Source organism: Eptatretus burgeri, chromosome 3, assembly GCF_056783735.1.
Source record: "Eptatretus burgeri isolate ZD-2024b chromosome 3, Ebu_testis_v1, whole genome shotgun sequence".
In the NCBI taxonomy this organism is placed as follows: domain Eukaryota; kingdom Metazoa; phylum Chordata; class Myxini; order Myxiniformes; family Myxinidae; genus Eptatretus; species Eptatretus burgeri.
In genome coordinates, this window is record NC_140963.1 from 12,734,590 (window position 1) to 12,742,089 (window position 7,500).

General features: G+C 44.1%; 1 protein-coding gene across 2 annotated transcripts in view; it reads right to left on the reverse strand.

Moving 5' to 3' along the window:
- The window catches only part of LOC147029406 (polypeptide N-acetylgalactosaminyltransferase 1), a 472,683-nt gene that overhangs the window by 369,744 nt on the left and 95,439 nt on the right, over window positions 1-7,500 (reverse strand). The gene's annotated exons all lie outside the window — the stretch shown is intronic.

The window sequence follows — 7,500 nt, forward strand, 5'->3', positions numbered from 1 at the left end:
ACTTGCAAGAATGGCAGGTCAAACAAAAAATATGGCAGAAGGGAGGGGGTGAAAAAGAAGATATATATATATATATATTTTTATATATATATATATATATATATATATATATATATATATATATATATATATATATATATATATATATATATATATATATATTATATCTCTTACATTCTACAGGCCGCGAGTTCCCCTTCTCTCCCCCAGCATCACAAGAACCACCCAATGCAAGTCATTCGTGGGATGGGGGAGGGCATGAGATCAACTGTAGACGAGACAGAGAAAGGAAGAATTAAAAAAAACAAAAAAACAACTTGATCTCTGTGTGATGCTCTGCACATGGAGTGAGTCCCAGCTGAAAACATGTGGCCCTTGTTCGTACTGCGTGCCTGACCCATGCCTCGAACCCCAAACACAGAACAAACCCAGTACGGGCAGCGACCACTAAAAACTGGCAGTGGCATGCAAGCTGATAGGAACCAAAGCAGGCAAGCACACCAGGCGAGCAGGCAGGAACTAACCAGGTGACCAGAGGTGAAGTGACAAATTAAAGTAAGCAAAGCACCTCGAAGCCTCATGCTGCCCAAAGAGCATGTCCACCAACAGAGGGCAAGGTGAGAAAGAATGAGCAGCCCAGGTACAGAACAAAACAACCTCGCATTGCATTGCACATTTTATGCACTCTCGCAGGCTCTGAACACGCTCATGGGATGTGCTGATTGGACAGCAACACCAGACATGCCGTCATAAGGCACCCTTTGACCTGTCTGAGTCCTTCCGTTCAACCCCGTGACTGTGCTGTGGGTCACGCAGGTTGGCTGTTGACTGCGAGGTAAACACGATGTCTGCTATGGGCAGAAACATTGTGGAAGGTGCAATAATGTATGGGGCGCGGGGGGGGGGGGCAGTGGCTGGGGCTTAGAAACAGACAAGAGCGACTGAACATTTACTGAGACACGTTTTATCTATCACAAGAAATTACAACACAGTAAACCCTTAAAAATCATGGGGGTTATGCATGTTCATTATGTTATGGCAATGGGGTGGTAGGTCCCTGGGCTTCGAGAAAACATCGAGGTCGCTGAACAGCAGGAAAAATTAAACACATCACAATTGAAATAAACATGTAAAATAAATATGAATTGCCTCTCCGATGAAGATTAAACATTCACAGGCAGAGTAAACGTGGGTCCCCTTGCTTCTGTAATGCATCGAAAAAAAACCCCCACCATTCCTCCCCGACTGATCTCTAAAATAATTTCCCTTTGCAATCTGTCGATGTGCTTCATTTCTAAATCGTTCTGCAGCTCCTTAAAGCAGCAAAATAAATGAAATAAAATCACTTGACATTTCAGAGAAATTAACAACGGTGCACGAGAAACAACAAAAGACTCTTGGTGCGAAATACCTCTCACGACTCAGCTCAAAAACAATGATTGGTTCAAATTAAACGCACGACAACTAAAACGGTTCACAAAGAGGTCGCCCACGATTGGTCAAAACGACGACATTCGAACCCGCAATATTTAAGGGTTCACGGTACACTTACGCTGGCATGCACAAACAAATAACTATTCCAATCTATCCCACAGACCAGATCCGGAACAATGTATTTTAATGAACTTATCGATAAAAGAGCAAAGGACAATGGTTAAAACGAATAACCAGATAGCAATTCTAGCAGTGGCATTACAATGAAACTGATCAGCCTGGTGTTGGCTTAGGATCTTAGGGTCCTGGGTTTGAACCACGTTGGGTGCTAAATTAACACCAGGTGGGGTCGACTCAGCACGTCAGCCTTCCGAGGTCGGCGAAACGAGTACCAGTGTAATGGTAAAGGGGCACAGCATCAGTGGCATAGCAGCGTCCTAACAAAATGATAGCGACCCGGCGGTCAAGATGCCATACACAAGAATAAGAATGAAACTGACAAATTAAAGTCAGCAGTGCATCAGTTTATCTCACTGCATGACATTCAATGAAGCCATTGTGAACATTGCCAGGTTGGCTGCTCTCAAGCACAGTAAATTTTGTCAGGCTATTAATGTCGTTGCTGTTAAACATTTCCTGAAACTAATAAAATTAACACCACAGTTGACTTATTTTAAGGGAGATTTAACACATGCTTGGTTTCCTGAATTTGTGGCCTTGAGAGCCAATTTCAATTAAGAGAAAGAAAAATGAAATAAAAATAAAAAATAGAAATCTACAAGTAAACCAGAGTCAGAATTTAGAAGTAACTACATGTCACACATTTCACCGAATTACACGAGATTTGCGATTCATTGTGCAGTTTCAATGGGACATTGCAAGTTGGACATTCAACTCTCACGATCCGTTGTTGATGCTCAGGATTTGTGAATGCTCTCATGGTCGATCAAATGGGAATTTGTCACGACAAATGTGTTTGAGCATAAACTCGTGCACAGTTTTCCACACTTTTGTAAAATCTTTTTCATTTGTGGAAAAAAAAAAAAAATAAAGATGACTGTGAACACAACATGGAAAAGTATGATCTCCATCGGACATAATCTAAAAAACTTCAATTCGGAATACTGGCTAATAATCAAGTCAGGTAAGGTATGGATGTATGCGCCGGAGCAGTGTGACGCTGTCCACTTTCCTCAGGTATTCCAGGGGCCTCCGTCTGGCCATCCCCAAGCAGATGCCTGGTCCATCCCTAACTCCTCTAGATGCCGATCAACCTGCTGCAACCACGAGGCATGTAGTCAGCGTGTTGGCCGCCTCCACTCACAAGACTCCCTCGTTGAGAGAATCTGGTGAGCAGGATCAGCGCCTGGAAAACGAGCCGCATGTCCATACAGCCACAGCTGATGCTCATGACTTTCCAGATAACAAATCGCATTTGAGTCTCTCTCAGCAACCCCTCGTTCGACACAAACTCTCACCAGCAATAGACAATAGACAATATTCTCCGAAGAGACCTGGTACCAAAGGAGTTAAGTCTCCATCTCAGATCCCTGGTCAGAGTCCAAGTCTCACATCCATAGAGCAAGACTGGAAGAACCTCGGGAGAAAAGACTCGAACTTTCATCCTCCTGCATAAGTAACAACAGCACCAAACCCCTTCATCCAATGAATCTATGACTCCCCAAGCCCGACCCAGACATCGATTGACCTTTGGCTCACAAAAAGGAAAATGAATCTCTCCATGACCTCAACATACTCACCACAAACAGGTGCAGACAAGATAGCAGCAATCGAAGATGTCATTGAAAGCCTGGAACTTAGTTTTGACACAGGAAACCCATAATCCCAGCAGCTCCAACTGCCGATTCAGCACCTCGAAGGCCCCCATAAAAATATCCAGCATCTCCGCAAGAATGACTGAATCATCTGCGAAATCAAAGTCACACCGTGACATTCCCAAACAATGCACTGCAGCTTGATCTCTCCATCATCCTCCCCAGAAACCAGTCCATGCAAGCACTGAAAAGTGTGGGGACCAGGACACACCACTGACAAACTCCAGTAACAACTGGAAATAAGTCAGAGATGGAACCACCACACCTCACAGCAGTCTCAGCACCAGAATATAGTTCAGACAGATTGATCCATTTTGTTGGCACCCCACAAAGACCGAAAATACTACAGAGCGCATTCCGATTCACGGAATGGAAGGAACGCTTTGAGGAGATAAACACAGGCTGCAAGCAGCCTCTGCCGAAACTCTTATTTGCATTCAGTGAAGACCCGAAGAGCAAGGATACGGTTAATCGGTGACCTCTGGTGTAAATCCCAATTGCTCTGGATGCTGGTGCTCAAGCAGATGGTGGCAAACCCCATCAAGAATTATCCGAGCAAAGACCTTGCCCGGCACTGAGAGCAGAGTCACCCCTTGGTAGTTGTTGCAGTCCTGGCGATCACCCTTCCCTTTCCAGAAAGGGACAACAAAGGCCCCTCTCCCAGTCAGTTGGGATGATAGCTGTGTTCCAAACTGACACAGAACTGCACTCAATATCACGAGTGCAGAATTTCCACCAGCCTTGAGAAGCTTTCCTCTCCTTCAACTGGTTCACCACAGCCTGTGTTTCCACAAATGAAGGTGGTTCCGTTCATTGGAGGGTCAGCAATATGGATACTCACACCCATGACATCCAACTCAACAGCTGGTGGGTCAGATTGGTACAGCCACTCAAAGTAACCGGGCCAGTGGGCATTCACTTCTGACTTCTGTCAAGAAACCACCACCCTTCGCTTCAACTGCAGCACACTGAGGGCCTGGCTTGGAGGAATGCAAGGCACAAATTCCTTTGTGAGCAAGACCAGAATCAACCGACCAGCGGTGACGCTCTACCCCTTCACAGATTCCTCGCCCATAAGCCTTTTACCCACATTCAACACATGTACAGTTTCAGGCGTCAACTCCCCGAAGAGTTCAGCTCTGTCTCCCAAGAGATACTGGATACGATTGACCAGTCACAAGACCAGGCTTCATGGCAAAGTTCTTATTTGCCTGATGGTGGGTTCCAAGACATCCACCGGCAACATCAAGGATGACAGTCTTGAAGGCACTCCACGACTCCAGGATTCCGCAAAACACGCACACCCCCAAATCAAGACTAAGCCTATTCACAAACCTCACAGCTACCCTCTCATCGTCGAGCTTGTGAACATCCAGACTTGGCTGGGATGGTACCATTCTCCTGGATTTAAGCTGCAACCTCAGAGTTGCTACCATAAGCCTGTGGTCGGTATTGAGGAACTGAGTGATCCGGTAGACCCTGCAGTTCTGGATCATGCTCCAGTGACCATCAACGAGCACATGGTCAATCTCCTTTGCCACACCACCAGCGTTGGAATACCAAATCCAGCGATGACACTGTGGGCGCTGAAACCATGAACCAGCCACACTAAGTCCATGACTTCTTGCAAAGTCAAGGAACTTGGTCCTTTTCACAGTTCAATACCCATGGGGACCAACATATCTCACAACCATCCCCATCAATGTCAGTCAATGTACTATATTGAAATTCCCCAAGACGAGAAGAGTATCTCACCTGGGGCACCAATTAACCACAGACTCGAGCACAGCATATAATGTGTCCTTCATGGTGAGATCATTCGCTTCAGATGGAGCATACACAGAGACCAGGGAAATGACACTCCAGGAGTGACAAATCCTCAGTCTCATAATACGCTTGTTGACCGGAGTTGCCTCATTTATCATGAGAGTAAGCTTATTGGACACAGCTACAGCAACTCTTTGGGTACAACTCCTAACTATCAGTGACCAGATCAATAGTTGGTGGAACGACCCGCGAAGATCTCGCCACTATCCGTTCTCCGAACCTCAGAGAGTGCTGCAAGACCAACGTTCAAACGATGGAGCTCAGATGATAGCAGAGACAGGTGATCATCCTCTCTTTGGAATGGGACATTCCAGGCACCCACCTAAAGGGACTGCTTCAGGTTAACCTGAGGAGACCACCTTCTGGAGAATAACACCTCAGCATCACCCACAAACCTCTGCAATCTGACCCAGGAAGGTTGCACATGCTTTTCATCCTTTCATCAAAGAATGGAGGTCCCGAAGGCTTTGCCCCAATCCATCATCTGGTGAGCTGTTTTGCGAAGGGGAGCTGCACAGGAAGTACTCCCATGGAGTGGGTTTTCAGTTTTCTTTGCGATCTTTTTTTTTTTTTTTTTTTTAGATCCTCGTGGAGGATCTCTAAGTCGAACTCACATTACGTTGTTGTTCTTGTGGGCTTTTTTGTTTCACAGCCTACAGTTTTCATCGAAACTTCCTGAAACTTGACATACATATATATATATATATATATATATATATATATATATATATATATATATATATATATATATATATATATATATATATATATATATGTAAAAATATCCTGCACAGAGAGTAACCGTCTCCGATTTTGAAAATTCTTCCTAGAAAAAAAAAAAGTTATGATGTCAAAATATCTCCGCTAATGGAAATCGCCTTAAAAATTATCTCCGAAACTAGGCAAACTTTTTGAATTCTGTTTGCGGGAATCGAACAGGGCATTTGCAGAGATGAATTACCACACATATGATACATCACGATGATGTCATATTAATTTTTATGACGTCATTCCTATTTTTTAACATTTTTTGTTTCACAACCCAGAGTTTTCATCGGATCTTTGTGAAACTTGCCATGTATATGCAAAAAGCCCACGCGCAGGCAGTAACCATCTCCGATTTTGGAAATTCTTCCTAGAAAAAAAGTTGACGTCATAATATCGCCGCCGCTAATGGAAATCGCCTTTCCCATTATCTCCGAAACTAGGCAAGCTGTTTGAATTTTGTTTGCGGGAATCAAGCCGGGCATTAGCACAGATAATTTATCGCAAACCTGATACATCACAATGACGTCATATTTGTTTTTATGACGTCATCATTAAGAGGACGAGGATCTTAGCTCATTCAAGCTTGTTTAAGTGTTTGTAGAATGAAGTGTTTTACGGTGGCCAGAGTGCAACTCCTACCACCAACCTCCAAAATAAAAGTAACCCAACTGCAGGAGGACATCCGCAGACACAGTTGGGCACGAGAAATGGATGGCCATTGGCTCACAAGGAGCTCTTCCACCCTTTGACAGGTTTTGTTCTTAATCCTGCTGGGTGCCCATGTCCATACACCCTAATCACAAGACAACAGGTTAGTACAGGTTCACATGGTACCTGGAGCAAGTCACAGGACTGATCTGGCCTGACCTGACCTGACAATAATAATGCTGTCGAAGAAGAAACTTGCGTCTTGCATCAACTCTCCAAATTGGGAGCAATCAGCAATGGGGATTTGCAAACTTGCACTCCATGAGGCTATCAAAGTGCTGGTGTATCCCAAATTTTGGAGTGGGACTATCCCGCTATTTATTTATTTGTGTATTTGTGGAGAGCGCTGGAAAAATGGAACACCCCTCCCCCCTCCTCTGCCCTGCTTCCACCCTCACCCACATCTTTTCTGGCACCAATCTTCCTGCGATTTCAGCTTCCTTTACTGAATCATAAACATCACTGAGATGCCCTTGAAAAACCCAAAGAAATCCACATATTCAAATAAGCCGATCAGGATTTCAGCCAGCACACAAAACAGGAAACAAAGGAGAACTCTGCCAAAATTTTCTTCATTACAATTTAAGGCCATTATAAGCATTTTATGTTTTACGCCTAATTTAATGCAATTAAAGACTGTCAACAACAATAATATGGGTCAGATAATTTGAAAGTAGGTCATCATGCTGTGAGCCAACCTTCAGATCCCAATTACATTGTCCACTAATATCCCTTTAATTCATGTAATAAATCATTCATTCCTTCATCCATTTCCTCTGCCACCGAAGGTGGATGGAAGTTATGTTTTCACCCATTTGTAAGCAGGATGACTCAAAAGGTTATGGACAGATTCAGATGAAACATGGTGGACAGGTTGGGGGTGTGACAACGATTTGGGTTGAAGATACGAGAATTGTTTCTTCACCAT